The following is an 18,347-nucleotide window of genomic DNA, read 5'->3' as shown; positions in this document are numbered from 1 at the left end:
TAGATGAATAAAACCATGTGCACTGCAGGTAGGGCAGATGTTTCTTGTGCAGAGAGAGTCAGATTTGGGAGGGGTTTTACTTCAAAGTGAGATCTATATTGCAGTGTAAAAATAAAGCAGCCAGTATTTACCCTGTACAGAAACAAAATAACTCCCCCAAATCTAATTCTCTCTGCACATTTTACATCTGCCCCCCTGCAGTGCACATGGTTTTGTCCATCTAAGAAGGATTTTGTCAGAAAGATTGAACTCGAATAAGGCCCTTTGTGTGTTTGTGTGTTTGTGTGTTGTGTGTGTTAATGTTGTGTTTTTGTGTGTGTTGTGTGTGTCTTTGTGTCTTTGTGTCTTTGTGTGTGTTGTGTGTGTTAATGTTGTGTGTGTGTTGTGTGTGTCTTTGTGTCTTTGTCTTTGTGTGTGTTTGTGTTTTTGTGTCTGTGTTGTGTGTTTGGGTGTGTGTTGTGTTTTGTGTTTGTGTTTTTATTTGTGTTTGTGTGTGTGTTTGTGTGTTTTTGTGTGTTGTGTGTTTGTTTTGTGTGTTTGTGTGTTTGTGTGGTGTGTTTGTGTTGTGTGTCTGTGTTGTGTGTTTGTGTGTTTTTGTGTGTTGTGTCTGTGTTGTGTGTTTGTGTGTTTGTGTTTGTGTGTGTGTGTGTGTTGTTTGTGAGTTTGTGTTGTGTGTTTGTGTGGTGTGTTTGTTTTGTGTGTCTGTGTGTTTGTGTGTTTGTGTTGTGTGTTTGTGTGTCTGTGTGTTGTGTGTTTGTGTTGTGTGTTTGTGTTGTGTGTTTGTGTTGTGTGTTTTGTGTGTTGTGTTTGTGTGTTGTGTTTGTGTTGTGTGTTTGTGGTGTGTGTGTTTGTTTGTGTGTGTGTTGTGTGTGTGTTGTGTGTGTTGTGTGTGTGTTTGTGTTGTGTGTTTGTGTTGTGTGTGTGTGTGTGTGTTGTGTGTGTGTGTTGTGTGTTTGTGTGTGTGTGTATTTGTGTCTTTGTGTGTGTTGTGTGTGTGTTGTGTGTTTGTATTCTGTGTTTGTGTTGTGTGTGTTGTGTGTGTGTGTGTGTTGTGTGTTTGTTTTGTGTGTTTGTGTGTTGTATGTTGTGTGTTGTGTGTGTGTGTGTTGTGTGTGTGTTGTGTGTGTGTTGTGTGTTGTGTGTTGTGTGTGTGTGTTGTGTGTTGTGTGTGTGTGTTGTGTGTGTTGTGTGTGTGTTTGTGTGTTGTGTGTGTGTGTTGTGTGTTTTTGTGTGTTGTGTGTTTGTTGTGTGTGTGTGTGTTGTGTGTGTGTTGTGTGTGTGTGTGTGTGTGTTGTGTGTGGTTGTGTGTGTGTGTGTGTGTTGTGTGTGTTGTGTTTGTGTTTTGTGTGTTTGTGTTAGTGTGTGTGTTGTTTGTGTGTTGTGAGTTTGTGTGTTTGTGTTGTGTGTGTTGTGTGTGTGTGTTTGTATTCTGTGTTTGTGTTGTGTGTTTGTGTGTGTGTTGTGTGTTTGTGTGTGTTGTGTGTTTGTGTTGTGTGTGTGTTGTGTGTTTGTGTATTGTGTGTGTGTGTTGTGTGTGTGTTTGTAATATGTGTTTGTGTTGTGTGTTTGTGTGTTGTGTGTATTGTGTGTGTGTGTGTGTTTGTGTGTGTGTTTGTATTCTGTGTTTGTGTGTGTTGTGTGTTGTGTGTTTGTGTGTGTGTTGTGTGGGCCTTATTCTAGTTCACTCTTTCTGACAAATTCCTTCTTAGATGGATAAAACCATGTGCACTGCAGGTAGGGCAGATGTTTCTTGTGCAGAGAGAGTCAGATTTGGGAGGGGTTTTACAAAGTGAGATCTATATTGCAGTGTAAAAATAAAGCAGCCAGTATTTACCCTGTACAGAAACAAAATAACTCCCCCAAATCTAATTCTCTCTGCACATTTTACATCTGCCCCCCTGCAGTGCACATGGTTTTGTCCATCTAAGAAGGATTTTGTCAGAAAGATTGAACTAGAATAAGGCCCTTTGTGTGTTTGTGTGTATGTGTGTGTGTTGTGTGTGTGTTTGTGTTGTGTGTGTGTGTGTTGTAATGTGTTGTGTGTGTGCTGGTGTGTTGTGTTTGTGTTGTGTGTTTGTGTTTGTCTTTGTGTGTTTGTGTGTTTGTGTGTGTGTTTGTGTGTTTGTGTGTTGTGTGTGTTAATGTTGTGTTTTTGTGTGTGTTGTGTGTGTCTTTGTGTCTTTGTGTGTGTTGTGTGTGTTAATTTTGTGTGTGTGTTGTGTGTGTCTTTGTGTCTTTGTCTTTGTGTGTGTTTGTGTTGTGTGTTGTGTGTGTTTGTGTTTTTGTGTCTGTGTTGTGTGTTTGGGTGTGTGTTGTGTGTTGTGTTTTGTGTTTGTGTTTTTGTGTGTGTTTGTGTGTGTGTGTGTGTGTTTGTGTGTTTTTGTGTGTTGTGTGTTTGTTTTGTGTGTTTGTGTGTTTGTGTTGTGTGTCTGTGTTGTGTGTCTGTGTTGTGTGTTGTGTGTTTGTTTTGTGTGTTTGTGTGTTTGTGTGTTTGTGTTGTGTGTCTGTGTTGTGTGTTTGTGTGTTTGTGTGTGTGTTGTTTGTGAGTTTGTGTGTCTGTGTGTTTGTGTGTTTGTGTTGTGTGTTTGTGTGTCTGTGTGTTGTGTGTTTGTGTGTGTTTGTGTGTTTGTGTGTGTGTGTTTTTGTGTGTTGTGTGTTGTGTTTGTATTGTTTGTTTGTGTTTTGTGTGTTTGTGTGTTTGTGTGTTTATGTTGTGTGTTTGTGTTGTGTGTTTTGTGTTTGTGTGTTGTGTTTGTGTTAGTGTGTTTGTGTTAGTGTGTTGTGTGTGTTTGTGTGTGTGTGTGTGTTTGTTTGTGTGTGTTTGTTTTGTGTGTTTGTTTGTTGTGTGTTGTGTGTTTGTTGTGTGTTGTGTGTTTGTGTGTGTGTGTTGTGTGTGTGTTGTGTGTTGTGTGTTTGTGTGTGTGTCTTTGTGTGTGTTGTGTTTGTGTTGTGTGTCTGTGTTGTGTGTTTGTATGTTTTTGTGTGTTGTGTGTTTTTGTGTGTTGTGTGTTTGTTTTGTGTGTTTGTGTGTTTGTGTTGTGTGTTTTGTGTTTGTGTTGTGTGTTTTGTGTTTGTGTGTTGTGTTTGTGTTAGTGTGTTTGTGTTAGTGTGTTGTGTGTTTGTGTGTGTGTGTGTTTGTGTGTGTTTGTTTTGTGTGTTTGTTTGTTGTGTGTTGTGTGTTTGTTGTGTGTTGTGTGTGTGTGTGTGTGTTGTGTGTTTGTGTGTGTGTTTGTGTTGTGTGTTGTGTGTTTGTGTGTGTGTCTTTGTGTGTGTTGTGTTTGTGTTGTGTGTCTGTGTTGTGTGTTTGTGTGTTTTTGTGTGTTGTGTGTTTTTGTGTGTTGTGTGTTTGTTTTGTGTGTTTGTGTGTTTGTGTTGTGTGTTTGTGTGTTTGTGTTGTGTGTTGTGTGTTTGTGTGTTTGTGTGGTGTGTTTGTGTTGTGTGTTTGTGTTTCTGTGTGTTTGGTTGTTTGTGTTGTGTGTCTGTGTGTTGTGTGTTGTGTTTTTGTGTTGTTTGTGTGTGTTTTTGTGTTTGTGTGTTTGTGTGTTTGTGTTGTGTGTTTTGTGTGTTGTGTTTGTGTTAGTGTGTTTGTGTTGTGTGTTTGTGTATTGTGTGTGTGTTGTGTATTGTGTGTGTGTTTGTGTGTGTGTGTGTGTGTGTTGTGTGTGTGTTGTGTGTGTGTGTGTTGTGTGTGTGTGTGTGTTGGGTGTGTGTTGTGTGTGTGTGTGTTGGGTGTTTGTGTGTGTTTGTGTGTGTTTGTGTGTGTTTGTGTGTGTTTTGTGTGTGTGTTGTGTGTGTGTGTGTTGTGTGTTGGGTGTGTGTTGGGTGTGTGGGTGTGTTTGGGTGTGTGGGTGTGTTTGTGTGTGTTTGTGTGTGTTTGTGTGTGTTTGTGTTTGTGTTGTGTGTGTGTGTGTGTTGTGTGTGTCTTTGTGTGTTTGTGTTGTGTGTTTTGTGTGTGTGTGTTGTGTGTTGTGTGTTGTTTGTGTGTTGTGTGTTTGTGTGTTGTGTGTTTGTGTGTTGTGTGTTTGTTGTGTGTTTGTTGTGTGTTGTTTGTGTGTTGTGTGTTTGTTGTGTGTTTGTGTTGTGTGTTTGTGTGTTGTGTGTTTGTGTGTTGTGTGTTGGCTTGTTTGTGTGTTTGTGTGTTTGTGTGTTGTGTGTTGTGTGTTTGTGTGTGTGTTGTGTGTTTGTGTGTTTGTGTGTGTGTTTTGTTTGTTTGTGTGTTTGTGTGTGTTGTGTGTTTGTGTGTTTGTGTGTATTGTGTGTTGTGTGTTGTGTTTTGTGTCTTGTGTTGTGTGTTTGGTTGTGTGTTTGTGTTGTGTGTTTGTGTGTTTTTGTGTGTTTGTGTGTTTGTGTTGTGTGTTTGTGTTGTGTGTCTGTGTTGTGTGTTTGTGTTTGTGTGTGTGTTGTTTGTGTGTTTGTGTTGTGTGTTTGTGTGTTTGTGTGTTTGTGTGTTGGCTTGTTTGTGTGTTGTATGTTTGTTGTGTGGTTGTGTGTTGTGTGTTTGTGTGTTGTGTGTTTGTGTGTGTGTTGTGTGTTTGTGTGTTTGTATGTTGTGTGTTTGTGTGTTGTGTTGTGTTTGTGTGTTGTGTTTGTGTGTGTTTGTGTCTTGTGTGTTTGTGTTGTGTTTGTGTTGTGTGTTGTGGGTGTTTGTGTGTTGTGTGTTTGTGTGTTGTGTGTTTGTGTCTTTGTGTCTTGTGTGTTTGTGTTGTGTTTGTGTTGTGTGTTGTTTGTGTTTGTGTGTTGTGTGTTTGTGTCTTTGTGTGTTGTGTGTGTGTGTTGTGTGTGTGTTGTGTGTTTGTGTTGTGTGTTTGTGTCTTTGTGTCTTTGTGTCTGTGTGTTGTGTGTGTCTTTGTGTGTTGTGTGTGTTAATGTTGTGTGTTTGTGTGTGTCTTTGTGTGTTTGTGTGTGTTTGTGTGTGTTTCTGTGTTTGTGTGTTGTGTGTTAATGTTGTGTGTTTGTGTGTGTTGTGTGTGTGTGTGTTTGTGTTTGTGTTTGTGTGTGTTGTGTGTGTGTGTGTTTGTGTGTTGTGTGTTTGTGTCTTTGTTTGTTGTGTGTGTTGTGTGTGTGTGTTGTGTGTTTGTGTCTTTGTGTGTTGTGTGTTGTGTGTGTGTGTGTGTTGTGTGTTTGTGTGTGTTGTGTGTGTGTTTGTGTTTGTGTTTGTGTGTGTTGTGTGTGTGTGTGTTTGTGTGTTGTGTGTTTGTGTCTTTGTTTGTTGTGTGTGTTGTGTGTGTGTGTTGTGTGTGTGTCTTTGTGTGTTGTGTGTTTGTGTCTTTGTGTGTTGTGTGTTGTGTGTGTGTGTGTGTTGTGTGTTTGTGTTGTGTGTTGTTTGTTTGTGTGTGTTTGTTTGTGTGTTTGTGTCTGTGTGGTGTGTGTGTCTTTGTGTATTTGTGTCTTCGTGTGTTTGTGTGTGTTTGTGTTAATGTTGTGTGTTTGTGTGTGTGTTATGTGTGTCTTTGTGTCTGTGTCTTTGTGTGTGTTTGTGTTGTGTGTGTTTGTGTTTTTGTGTCTGTGTGTTTGTGTTGTGTGTGTTGTGTGTTTGTGTGTGTGTTTTGTGTTTTGTTTGTTTGTGTGTTTGTGTGTTGTGTTTTGTGTCTTGTGTTGTGTGTTTGGTTGTGTGTTGTGTGTGTGTGTGTGTTGTTTGTGTTTTTGTGTGTTGTGTATTTGCTTTGTGTGTTTGTGTTGTGTGTTTGTTTGTTGTGTGTTTGTGTGTCTTTGTGTGTGTTGTGTGTGTGTTGTGTGTTTGTGTTGTGTGTGTGTGTGTTGTGTGTTGTGTGTTGTTTGTGTGTTGTGTGTTTGTGTCTTTGTGTGTGTGTTGTGTGTGTGTTTGTGTGTTGTGTGTGTTAATGTTGTGTGTTTGTGTCTTTGTGTCTGTGTGTTTGTGTGTGTTGTGTGTGTCTTTGTGTCTTGTTGTGTGTTTTGTGTTTGTGTTGTGTTTGTGTTGTGTTTGTTTTGTGTGTTTGTGTGTTTGTGTGTTTTTGTGTTTGTGTGTTGTGTGTTTGTTGTGTGTTTGTGTTGTGTGTTTGTGTGTGTGTTTGTGTGTGTGTGTGTGTTGTGTGTTTGTGTGTGTGTTTGTGTGTGTCTTTGTGTGTGTTGTGTGTGTGTTGTGTGTTGTGTGTTTGTGTGTTGTGTGTGTGTTGTGTGTGTGTTGTGTGTGTTAATGTTGTGTGTTTGTGTGTGTTGTGTTTGTGTGTGTGTTTGTGTTGTGTGTTTGTGTTTTGTGTGTGTGTGTGTGTGTGTGTGTGTGTCTTTGTGTCTTTGTGTGTGTTGTTTGTGTTGTGTGTTTGTGTTGTGTGTTTGTGTTGTGTGTGTGTTGTGTGTTTGTGTGTGTGTGTCTTTGTGTGTGTTGTGTGTGTTGTGTTGTGTGTGTCTTTGTGTCTTTGTGTTTTTGTGTGTTTGTGTTTTTGTGTGTTTGTGTGTTTGTGTTGTGTGTTTGTGTTGTTTTTTTTGTGTTTGTGTGTTGTGTGTTTGTGTGTGTGTTTGTGTTGTGTTTGTGTTGTGTTTGTGTTGTGTGTTTGTGTTGTGTGTTTTTGTGTTGTGTGTGTGTTGTGTGTGTGTGTGTCTTTGTGTCTTTGTGTGTGTTGTGTGTGTGTGTTGTGTGTTTGTGTTGTGTGTGTGTGTGTTGTGTGTGTCTTTGTGTGTTTGTGTTGTGTGTTTTGTGTGTGTGTGTTGTGTGTTGTGTGTTGTGTGTTGTTTGTGTGTTGTGTGTTTGTGTGTTTGTTGTGTGTTGTGTGTTTGTGTGTTGTGTGTTTGTTGTGTGTTTGTTGTGTGTTGTTTGTGTGTTGTGTGTTTGTGTGTTGTGTGTTGGCTTGTTTGTGTGTTTGTGTGTTTGTGTGTTGTGTGTTGTGTGTTTGTGTGTGTGTTGTGTGTTTGTGTCTTTGTGTCTGTGTGTTGTGTGTGTCTTTGTGTGTTGTGTGTGTTAATGTTGTGTGTTTGTGTGTGTCTTTGTGTGTTTGTGTGTGTTTGTGTGTGTTTGTGTGTGTTTCTGTGTTTGTGTGTTGTGTGTTAATGTTGTGTGTTTGTGTGTGTTGTGTGTGTGTGTGTTTGTGTTTGTGTTTGTGTGTGTTGTGTGTGTGTGTGTTTGTGTGTTGTGTGTTTGTGTCTTTGTTTGTTGTGTGTGTTGTGTGTGTGTGTGTGTGTGTGTTGTGTGTTTGTGTTGTGTGTTGTTTGTTTGTGTGTGTTTGTTTGTGTGTTTGTGTCTGTGTGGTGTGTGTGTCTTTGTGTATTTGTGTCTTCGTGTGTTTGTGTGTGTTTGTGTTAATGTTGTGTGTTTGTGTGTGTGTTATGTGTGTCTTTGTGTCTGTGTCTTTGTGTGTGTTTGTGTTGTGTGTGTTTGTGTTTTTGTGTCTGTGTGTTTGTGTTGTGTGTGTTGTGTGTTTGTGTGTGTGTTTTGTGTTTTGTTTGTTTGTGTGTTTGTGTGTGTGTTTTGTGCTTTGTTTGTTTGGGTGTTTGTGTGTATTGTGTGTTGTGTGTTGTGTTTTGTGTCTTTTGTTGTGTGTTTGGTTGTGTGTTGTGTGTGTGTTTGGTTGTGTGTTTGTGTTGTGTGTTTTTGTGTGTTGTGTGTTTGCTTTGTGTGTTTGTGTTGTGTGTTTGTGTGTTTGTGTGGTGTGTTGTGTGGGCCTTATTCTAGTTCACTCTTTCTGACAAATTCCTTCTTAGATGGATAAAACCATGTGCACTGCAGGTAGGGCAGATGTTTCTTGTGCAGAGAGAGTCAGATTTGGGTGGGGTTTTACTTCAAAGTGAGATCTATATTGCAGTGTAAAAATAAAGCAGCCAGTATTTACCCTGTACAGAAACAAAATAACTCCCCCAAATCTAATTCTCTCTGCACATTTTACATCTGCCCCCCTGCAGTGCACATGGTTTTGTCCATCTAAGAAGGATTTTGTCAGAAAGAGTGAACTAGAATAAGGCCCTTTGTGTGTTTGTTTGTGTGTTGTGTGTTTGTGTTGTGTGTTGTGTGTGTTTGTGTGTTGTGTGTGTTTGTTGTGTGTTTGTGTTGTGTGTTTGTGTTGTGTGTTTGTGTGTTTGTGTGTGTGTGTTTGTGTCTTTGTGTCTTGTGTGTTTGTGTTGTGTTTGTGTTGTGTTTTTGTGTTGTGTGTTTGTGTGTTGTGTGTTTGTGTGTGTGTCTTTGTGTGTGTGTGTTGTGTGTTTGTGTTGTGTGTGTGTGTGTGTTGTGTGTGTGTGTGTTGTGTGTTGTTTGTGGTTGTGTGTTTGTGTGTTTGTGTCTGTGTCTTTGTGTCTGTGTGTTGTGTGTGTCTTTGTGTCTTTGTGTGTTGTGTGTGTTAATGTTTTGTGTTTGTGTGTGTTGTGTGTGTCTTTGTGTGTTTGTGTGTGTTTGTGTGTGTTTCTGTGTTTGTGTGTGTGTTGTGTGTGTGTTTGTGTCTTTGTGTGTTGTGTGTGTGTGTTTGTGTGTTGTGTGTTTGTGTCTTTGTGTGTTGTGTGTGTGTTGTGTGTGTGTGTGTGTTGTGTGTTGTGTGTTGTGTGTTGTGTGTTGTGTGTGTGTGTTGTGTGTTTGTGTTTGTGTGTGTGTTTGTGTGTTTGTGTGTTTGTGTGTTGTGTGTGTCTTCGTGTGTTTGTGTGTTGTGTGTGTTAATGTTGTGTTTTTGTGTGTATTGTGTGTTGTGTGTGTCTTTGTGTGTGTTTGTGTTAATGTTGTGTGTTTGTGTGTGTTGTGTGTGTCTTTGTGTCTGTGTGTTTGTGTGTGTTTGTGTTGTGTGTGTTGGTGTTTTTGTGTCTGTGTGTTTGTGTTGTGTGTTTTGTGTTTTGTTTGTTTGTGTGTTTGTGTGTGTGTTTTGTGTTTTGTTTGTTTGTGTGTTTGTGTGTGTTGTGTGTTGTGTGTTTGTGTGTGTTGTGTGTTGTGTGTTTTGTGTCTTGTGTTGTGTGTTTGTGTGTTGTGTGTGTGTGTGTTGTTTGTGTGTTTGTGTGTGTGTGTGTGTGTTTGTGTTGTGTGTTTGTGTGTTGTGTGTTTGCTTTGTGTGTTTGTGTGTTTGTGTTGTGTGTTTGTGTTGTGTGTCTGTGTTGTGTGTTTGTGCCTTATTCTAGTTCACTCTTTCTGACAAATTACTTCTTAGATGGATAAAACCATGTTCACTGCAGGTGGTGCAGATGTTTCTTGTGCAGAGAGAGTCAGATTTGGGTGGGGTTTTACTTCAAAGTGAGATCTATATTGCAGTGTAAAAATAAAGCAGCCAGTATTTACCCTGTACAGAAACAAAATAACTCCCCCAAATCTAATTCTCTCTGCACATTTTACATCTGCCCCCCTGCAGTGCACATGGTTTTGTCCATCTAAGAAGGATTTTGTCAGAAAGATTGTACTAGAATAAGGCCGTTTGTGTGTTTGTGTGTATGTGTGTGTGTTGTGTGTGTGTGTGTGTTTGTGTTGTGTGTGTGCTTGTGTGTTTGTGTTGTGTGTTTGTGTTTGTGTGTTTGTGTGTGTTGTGTGTGTTTGTGTTGTGTGTTTGTGTGTGTTGTGTGTTTGTGTGTGTGTGTGTTTGTGTGTTTGTGTGTTGTGTGTGTTAATGTTGTGTTTTTGTGTGTGTTGTGTGTGTCTTTGTGTCTTTGTGTCTTTGTGTGTGTTTGTGTGTGTTGTGTGTGTTAATGTTGTGTGTTTGTGTGTGTGTTGTGTGTGTCTGTGTTGTGTGTTTGGGTGTGTGTTGTGTGTTGTGTTTTGTGTTTTGTTTTGTGTTTTGTGTTTGTGTTTTTGTGTGTGTGTTTGTGTGTCTTTGTTGTGTGTTTGTGTGTTTTTGTGTGTTTGTGTGTTTGTGTTGTGTGTCTGTGTTGTGTGTCTGTGTTGTGTGTTTGTGTTTGTGTGTGTGTTGTTTGTGAGTTTGTGTTGTGTGTTGTGTGTTTGTGTGTTTGTGTGGTGTGTGTTGTGTGTTGTGTGTTTGTGTGTTTGTGTGGTGTGTTTGTAAGTCTGTGTGTTTGTGTGTTTGTGTTGTGTGTTTGTGTTTGTGTGTTTGTGTGTTTGTGTTGTGTGTTTTGTGTTTGTGTGTTGTGTTGTGTGTTTGTGTTGTGTTTGTTTGTGTGTGTTTGTTTTGTGTGTTTGTGTGTTGTGTGTTGTGTGTGTGTGTTTGTGTTGTGTGTTGTGTGTTTGTGTTGTGTGTGTTGTGTGTGTGTCTTTGTGTGTTTGTGTGTTTGTGTTTGTGTTGTGTGTGTGTGTGTGTTGTGTGTTGTTTGTGTGTTGTGTGTTTGTGTCTTTGTGTCTGTGTGTTGTGTGTGTGTTGTGTGTGTTAATGTTGTGTGTTTGTGTGTTTGTGTCTGTGTGTTGTGTGTGTTTGTGTGTTGTGTGTGTTAATGTTGTGTGTTTGTGTGTTTGTGTCTTTGTGTCTGTGTGTTGTGTGTGTGTGTTGTGTGTGTTAATGTTGTGTGTTTGTGTGTGTTGTGTGTGTCTTTGTGTCTTCGTGTGTTTTTGTGTGTTGTGTGTTGTGTGTGTCTTTGTGTGTGTTTGTGTGTGTTTGTGTTAATGTTGTGTGTTTGTGTGTGTGTTGTGTGTGTCTGTGTCAGTGTCTTTGTGTGTGTTTGTGTTGTGTGTGTTTGTGTTTTTGTGTCTGTGTGTTTGTGTTGTGTGTGTTGTGTGTTTGTTTGTGTGTGTGTTTGTGTTTGTGTGTGTGTGTTTGTGTGTGTTGTGTGTTTGTGTGTGTTTTGTGTTTTTTTTGTTTGTGTGTTTGTGTGTTGTGTGTTGTGTGTGTTGTGTCTTGTGTTTTGTGTCTTGTGTTGTTTGTGTGTTGTGTGTGTGTGTGTGTGTGTGTGTGTGTGTTGTTTGTGTGTTTGTGTGTGTGTTTGTGTTGTGTGTTTGTGTGTTTTTGTGTGTTGTGTGTTTGCTTTGTGTGTGTTTGTGTTTGTGTCTTTGTGACTTGTGTGTTTGTGTTGTGTTTGTGTTGTGTGTTGTGTGTGTGTGTGTGTGTGTTTGTGTGTTGTGTGTTTGTGTGTTGTGTGTTGTGTGTTGTGTGTTTGTTGTGTGTTGTTTGTGTGTTGTGTGTTTGTGTGTTTGTTGTGTGTTTGTGTGTTGTGTGTTTGTGTGTTGTGTGTTGGTTTGTTTGTGTGTGTGTTGTGTGTTTGTTGTGTGGTTGTGTGTTGTGTGTTTGTGTGTTTGTATGTTGTGTGTTTGTGTGTTTGTGTGTGTTGTGTTTGTGTGTTTGTGTGTGTGTTTGTGTCTTTGTGTCTTGTGTGTTGTGTTTGTGTTGTGTGTTGTGTGTGTGTGTGTGTGTTGTGTGTGTGTTGTGTGTTGTTTGTGGTTGTGTGTTTGTGTGTTTGTGTCTTTGTGTCTTTGTGTCTTTGTGTCTGTGTGTTGTGTGTGTCTTTGTGTCTTTGTGTGTTGTGTGTGTTAATGTTGTGTGTTTGTGTGTGTTGTGTGTGTCTTTGTGTGTTTGTGTGTGTTTGTGTGTGTTTCTGTGTTTGTGTGTTGTGTGTGTTAATGTTGTGTGTGTGTTTGTGTTTGTGTGTGTGTTGTGTGTGTGTTGTGTGTGTGTTTGTGTCTTTGTGTGTTGTGTGTTGTGTGTTGTGTGTGTGTGTTGTGTGTTTGTGTGTTTGTGTGTGTGTGTTTGTGTCTTCGTGTGTTTGTGTGTTGTGTGTGTTAATGTTGTGTTTTTGTGTGTATTGTGTGTTGTGTGTGTCTTTGTGTGTGTTTGTGTTAATGTTGTGTGTTTGTGTGTGTTGTGTGTGTCTTTGTGTCTGTGTGTTTGTGTGTGTTTGTGTTGTGTGTGTTTGTGTTTTTGTGTCTGTGTGTTTGTGTTGTGTGTTTTGTGTTTTGTTTGTTTGTGTGTTTGTGTGTGTGTTTTGTGTTTTGTTTGTTTGTGTGTTTGTGTGTGTTGTGTGTTTGTGTGTGTTGTGTGTTGTGTGTTTTGTGTCTTGTGTTGTGTGTTTGTGTGTTGTGTGTGTGTGTGTGTGTGTGTGTTGTTTGTGTGTTTGTGTGTGTGTGTGTGTTTGTGTTGTGTGTTTGTGTGTTGTGTGTTTGCGTGTTTGTGTGTTTGTGTGTTTGTGTTGTGTGTTTGTGTTGTGTGTCTGTGTTGTGTGTTGTGTGTTTGTGCCTTATTCTAGTTCACTCTTTCTGACAAATTACTTCTTAGATGGATAAAACCATGTTCACTGCAGGTGGTGCAGATGTTTCTTGTGCAGAGAGAGTCAGATTTGGGTGGGGTTTTACTTCAAAGTGAGATCTATATTGCAGTGTAAAAATAAAGCAGCCAGTATTTACCCTGTACAGAAACAAAATAACTCCCCCAAATCTAATTCTTTCTGCACATTTTACATCTGCCCCCTTGCAGTGCACATGGTTTTGTCCATCTAAGAAGGATTTTGTCAAAAAGATTGAACTAGAATAAGGCCCTTTGTGTGTTTGTGTGTTTGTGTGTTGTGTGTGTGTTGTGTGTTTGTGTTGTGTGTGTGTTTGTGTGTTTGTGTGTGTGTGTGTTGTGTGTGTGTTGTGTGTGTGTTTGTGTGTGTTTGTGTGTAGTGTGTGTTAATGTTGTGTGGTTGTGTGTGTCTTTGTGTCTTTGTGTGTTTTTGTGTGTGTTTGTGTTTGTGTGTGTTTGTAGTGTGTGTTTGTGTGTTTGTTTTGTGTGTTGTGTGTTTGGGCCTTATTCTAGTTCACTCTTTCTGACAAATTCCTTCTTAGATGGATAAAACCATGTGCACTGCAGGTGGGGCAGATGTTTCTTATGCAGAGAGAGTCAGATTTGTGTGGGGTTTTACTTCAAAGTGAGATCTATATTGCAGTGTTAAAATAAAGCAGCCAGTATTTACCCTGTACAGAAACAAAATAACTCCCCCAAATCTAATTCTCTCTGCACATTTTACATCTGCCCCCCCTGCAGTGCACATGGTTTTGTCCATCTAAGAAGGATTTTGTCAGAAAGATTGTACTAGAATAAGGCCGTTTGTGTGTTTGTGTGTATGTGTGTGTGTTGTGTGTGTGTGTGTGTGTTTGTGTTGTGTGTGTGCTTGTGTGTTTGTGTTGTGTGTTTGTGTTTGTGTGTTTGTGTGTGTTGTGTGTGTTTGTGTTGTGTGTTTGTGTGTGTGTGTTTGTGTGTTTGTGTGTTGTGTGTGTTAATGTTGTGTTTTTGTGTGTGTTGTGTGTGTCTTTGTGTCTTTGTGTCTTTGTGTGTGTTTGTGTGTGTTGTGTGTGTTAATGTTGTGTGTTTGTGTGTGTGTTGTGTGTGTCTGTGTTGTGTGTTTGGGTGTGTGTTGTGTGTTGTGTTTTGTGTTTTGTGTTTGTGTTTTTGTGTGTGTGTTTGTGTGTTTGTGTTGTGTGTTTGTGTTTTTGTGTGTTGTGTTTGTATTGTGTGTTTGTGTGTTTGTGTTGTGTGTTGTGTTTGTGTTAGTGTGTTTGTTGTGTGTTTGTGTGTGTGTTGTGTGTGTGTGTTGTGTGTGTTGTGTGTGTTTGTGTTGTGTGTTTGTGTGTGTGTGTGTGTGTGTATTTGTGTTGTGTGTTTGTGTGTGTGTCTTTGTGTCTTTGTGTGTGTTGTGTGTGTGTTTTGTGTTTGTGTTGTGTGTGTGTGTGTTGTGTGTTTGTGTGTTTGTGTGTTTGTGTGTGTTTGTGTGTTTGTGTCTTTGTGTCTGTGTGTTGTGTGTTGTGTGTGTTAATGTTGTGTGTTTGTGTGTGTTGTGTGTGTGTGTTTGTGTGTTTGTGTGTGTTTGTGTTTTTGTGTGTTTGTGTTGTGTGTTTGTTTGTGTGTTTGTTTGAATTCTGTGTTTGTGTTGTGTGTGTTGTGTGTTGTGTGGTGGTGTTGTTGTGTGTGTGTGTTGTGTGTGTGTGTGTGTGTTGTGTGTGTGTGTGTTGTGTGTGTGTGTGTGTTTGTGTTGTGTTTGTGTTGTGTGTTTGTGTGTGTGTTTGTGTCTTTGTGTCTTGTGTGTTGTGTTTTGTGTGTTGTGTGTTTGTGTGTGTTTGTGTGTTTGTGTGTGTGTTTGTGTGTTGTGTGTGTTAATGTTGTGTGTTTGTGTGTTTGTGTGTGTGTTTGTGTTGTGTGTTTGTGTGTTGTGTGTTTGTGTTGTGTGTGTGTGTGTGTGTGTGTGTTTGGTGTGTTGTGTGTTTGTGTTGTGTGTGTGTGTTGTGTGTGTCTTTGTGTGTTTGTGTGTTTGTGTGTTTGTGTTTTTGTGTGTTTGTGTGTTTGTGTTGTGTGTTTTGTGTGTTTGTTGTGTGTTGTGTGTTGTTTGTGTGTGTGTGTTTGTGTGTTTGTGTGTTGTGTGTGTTAATGTTGTGTTTTTGTGTGTGTTGTGTGTGTCTTTGTGTCTTTGTGTCTTTGTGTGTGTTTGTGTGTGTTGTGTGTGTTAATGTTGTGTGTTTGTGTGTGTGTTGTGTGTGTCTGTGTTGTGTGTTTGGGTGTGTGTTGTGTGTTGTGTTTTGTGTTTTGTTTTGTGTTTTGTGTTTGTGTTTTTGTGTGTGTGTTTGTGTGTCTTTGTTGTGTGTTTGTGTGTTTTTGTGTGTTTGTGTGTTTGTGTTGTGTGTCTGTGTTGTGTGTCTGTGTTGTGTGTTTGTGTTTGTGTGTGTGTTGTTTGTGAGTTTGTGTTGTGTGTTGTGTGTTTGTGTGTTTGTGTGGTGTGTTTGTAAGTCTGTGTGTTTGTGTGTTTGTGTGTTTGTGTGTTTGTGTTGTGTGTTTTGTGTTTGTGTGTTGTGTTGTGTGTTTGTGTTGTGTTTGTTTGTGTGTGTTTGTTTTGTGTGTTTGTGTGTTGTGTGTTGTGTGTGTGTGTTTGTGTTGTGTGTTGTGTGTTTGTGTTGTGTGTGTTGTGTGTGTGTGTCTTTGTGTGTTTGTGTGTTTGTGTTTGTGTTGTGTGTGTGTGTGTGTGTTGTGTGTTGTTTGTGTGTTGTGTGTTTGTGTCTTTGTGTCTGTGTGTTGTGTGTGTTAATGTTGTGTGTTTGTGTGTTTGTGTCTTTGTGTCTGTGTGTTGTGTGTGTTTGTGTGTTGTGTGTGTTAATGTTGTGTGTTTGTGTGTTTGTGTCTTTGTGTCTGTGTGTTGTGTGTGTTTGTGTGTTTGTGTGTGTTTGTGTGTTTGTGTCTTTGTGTCTGTGTGTTGTGTGTGTGTGTGTTGTGTGTGTTAATGTTGTGTGTTTGTGTGTGTTGTGTGTGTCTTTGTGTCTTCGTGTGTTTGTGTGTGTTGTGTGTTGTGTGTGTCTTTGTGTGTGTTTGTGTGTGTTTGTGTTAATGTTGTGTGTTTGTGTGTGTGTTGTGTGTGTCTGTGTCAGTGTCTTTGTGTGTGTTTGTGTTGTGTGTGTTTGTGTTTTTGTGTCTGTGTGTTTGTGTTGTGTGTGTTGTGTGTTTGTTTGTGTGTGTGTTTGTGTTTGTGTGTGTGTGTTTGTGTGTGTTGTGTGTTTGTGTGTGTTTTGTGTTTTTTTTGTTTGTGTGTTTGTGTGTTGTGTGTTGTGTGTGTTGTGTCTTGTGTTTTGTGTCTTGTGTTGTTTGTGTGTTGTGTGTGTGTGTGTGTGTGTGTGTGTGTGTGTTGTTTGTGTGTTTGTGTGTGTGTTTGTGTTGTGTGTTTGTGTGTTTTTGTGTGTTGTGTGTTTGCTTTGTGTGTTTGTGTGTTTGTGTGTTTGTGTGGTGTGTTTGTGTTGTGTGTCTGTGTTGTGTGTCTGTGTTGTGTGTGTGTGTGTGTGTTGTGTGTTTGTTTTGTGTGTTTGTGTGTTTGTGTGTTTGTGTTGTGTGTTTGTGTTGTGTGTTTGTGTTGTGTTTGTGTTTTGTGTGTTTGTGTGTTTGTGTTGTGTGTTTATGTTGTGTGTTTTGTGTTTGTGTATTGTGTGTTTGTGTTGTGTGTGTGTGTGTTTGTGTGTGTGTGTTTGTGTGTGTGTGTGTGTGTGTGTGTTTTTATTGTGTGTTTGTGTGTGTGTTGTGTGTTGTGTGTTTGTGTGTGTTGTGTGGGCCTTATTCTAGTTCACTCTTTCTGACAAATTCCTTCTTAGATGAATAAAACCATGTGCACTGCAGGTGGGGCAGATGTTACTTGTGCAGAGAGAGTCAGATTTGGGTGGGGTTTTACTTCAAAGTGAGATCTATATTGCAGTGTAAAAATAAAGCAGCCAGTATTTACCCTGCACAGAATCAAAATAACTCCCCCAAATCTAATTCTCTCTGCACAATTTACATCTGCCCCCCTGCAGTGCACATGGTTTTGTCCATCTAAGAAGGATTTTGTCAGAAAGAGTGAACTAGAATAAGGCCCTTTGTGTGTTTGTTTGTGTGTTGTGTGTTTGTGTTGTGTGTTGTGTGTGTTTGTGTGTTGTGTGTGTTTGTGTTGTGTTTGTGTTGTGTTTTTGTGTTGTGTGTTTGTGTGTTGTGTGTTTGTGTGTGTGTCTTTGTGTGTGTGTGTTGTGTGTTTGTGTTGTGTGTGTGTTGTGTGTGGGTGTGTGTTGTGTGTGTGTTGTGTGTTTGTGTTGTGTGTGTGTGTGTGTGTTGTGTGTTTGTGTCTTTGTGTGTTGTGTGTGTGTGTGTTGTGTGTGTGTGTGTGTGTGTGTTGTGTATGTGTGTTTGTGTTTGTGTGTTGTGTGTTTGTGTCTTTGTGTGTTGTGTGTGTGTTTGTGTGTTTGTGTGTTGTGTGTGTTAATGTTGTGTGTTTGTGTGTGTCTTTGTGTGTTTGTGTGTGTGTGTTTGTGTCTTCGTGTGTTTGTGTGTGTTTGTGTTAATGTTGTGTGTTTGTGTGTGTGTTGTGTGTGTCTTTGTGTCTGTGTCTTTGTGTGTGTTTGTGTTGTGTGTGTTTGTGTTTTTGTGTCTGTGTGTTTGTGTTGTGTGTGTTGTGTGTTTGTTTTGTGTTTTGTTTGTTTGTGTGTTTGTGTGTATTTGTGTGTGTTGTGTGTTTGTGTGTGTGTTTTGTGTTTTGTTTGTTTGTGTGTTGTGTTTTGTGTCTTGTGTTGTGTGTTTGGTTGTGTGTTGTGTGTGTGTGTTGTTTGTGTTTTTGTGTGTTGTGTATTTGCTTTGTGTGTTTGTGTTGTGTGTTTTTGTGTTGTGTGTTTGTGTGTCTTTGTGTGTGTTGTGTGTGTGTTGTGTGTTTGTGTTGTGTGTTGTGTGTTGTTTGTGTGTTGTGTGTTTGTGTCTTTGTGTGTGTGTGTGTGTGTGTGTGTGTGTGTGTGTGTGTGTGTGTGTGTGTTTGTGTCTTTGTGTCTTTGTGTCTGTGTGTTGTGTGTGTTTGTGTGTTGTGTGTGTTAATGTTGTGTGTTTGTGTGTGTTTGTGTGTTTGTGTCTTTGTGTCTGTGTGTTGTGTGTGTTTGTGTGTTGTGTGTGTTAATGTTGTGTGTGTCTTTGTGTCTTTGTGTGTTTGTGTTGTGTGTTTTGTGTTTGTGTGTTGTGTGTTTGTGTGTTTGTGTGTGTTTGTGTTGTGTGTGTTTGTGTTTTTGTGTCTGTGTGTTTGTGTTGTGTGTGTTGTGTGTTTGTGTGTGTGTTTTGTGTTTTGTTTGTTTGTGTGTATTGTGTGTTGTGTGTTGTGTTTTGTGTCTTGTGTTGTGTGTTTGGTTGTGTGTTGTGTGTGTGTGTGTGTGTTGTTTGTGTTTTTGTGTGTTGTGTATTTGCTTTGTGTGTTTGTGTTGTGTGTTTGTTTGTTGTGTGTTTGTGTGTCTTTGTGTGTGTTGTGTGTGTGTTGTGTGTTTGTGTTGTGTGTGTGTGTGTTGTGTGTTGTGTGTTGTTTGTGTGTTGTGTGTTTGTGTCTTTGTGTGTGTGTTGTGTGTGTGTTTGTGTGTTGTGTGTGTTAATGTTGTGTGTTTGTGTCTTTGTGTCTGTGTGTTTGTGTGTGTTGTGTGTGTCTTTGTGTCTTGTTGTGTGTTTTGTGTTTGTGTTGTGTTTGTGTTGTGTTTGTGTTGTGTTTGTTTTGTGTGTTTGTGTGTTTGTGTGTTTGTGTGTTTTTGTGTTTGTGTGTTGTGTGTTTGTTGTGTGTTTGTGTTGTGTGTTTGTGTGTGTGTTTGTGTGTGTGTTTGTGTTGTGTGTTTGTGTGTGTGTTTGTGTGTGTCTTTGTGTGTGTTGTGTGTGTGTTGTGTGTTGTGTGTTTGTGTGTTGTGTGTGTGTTGTGTGTGTGTTGTGTGTGTTAATGTTGTGTGTTTGTGTGTGTTGTGTTTGTGTGTGTGTGTTTGTGTTGTGTTTGTGTTGTGTGTTTGTGTTTTGTGTGTGTGTGTGTGTGTGTGTGTGTCTTTGTGTCTTTGTGTGTGTTGTTTGTGTTGTGTGTTTGTGTTGTGTGTTTGTGTTGTGTGTGTGTTGTGTGTTTGTGTGTGTGTGTCTTTGTGTGTGTTGTGTGTGTTGTGTGTTTGTGTTGTGTGTGTCTTTGTGTCTTTGTGTTTTTGTGTGTTGTGTGTGTGTTTGTGTGTTGTGTGTGTTAATGTTGTGTGTTTGTGTCTTTGTGTCTGTGTGTTTGTGTGTGTTGTGTGTGTCTTTGTG

Source organism: Crinia signifera, chromosome 12 (assembly GCF_055691185.1).
Source record: "Crinia signifera chromosome 12, ASM5569118v1, whole genome shotgun sequence".
Classification (NCBI taxonomy): Eukaryota; Metazoa; Chordata; class Amphibia; order Anura; family Myobatrachidae; genus Crinia; species Crinia signifera.
This window is presented reverse-complemented; position numbering follows the sequence as displayed.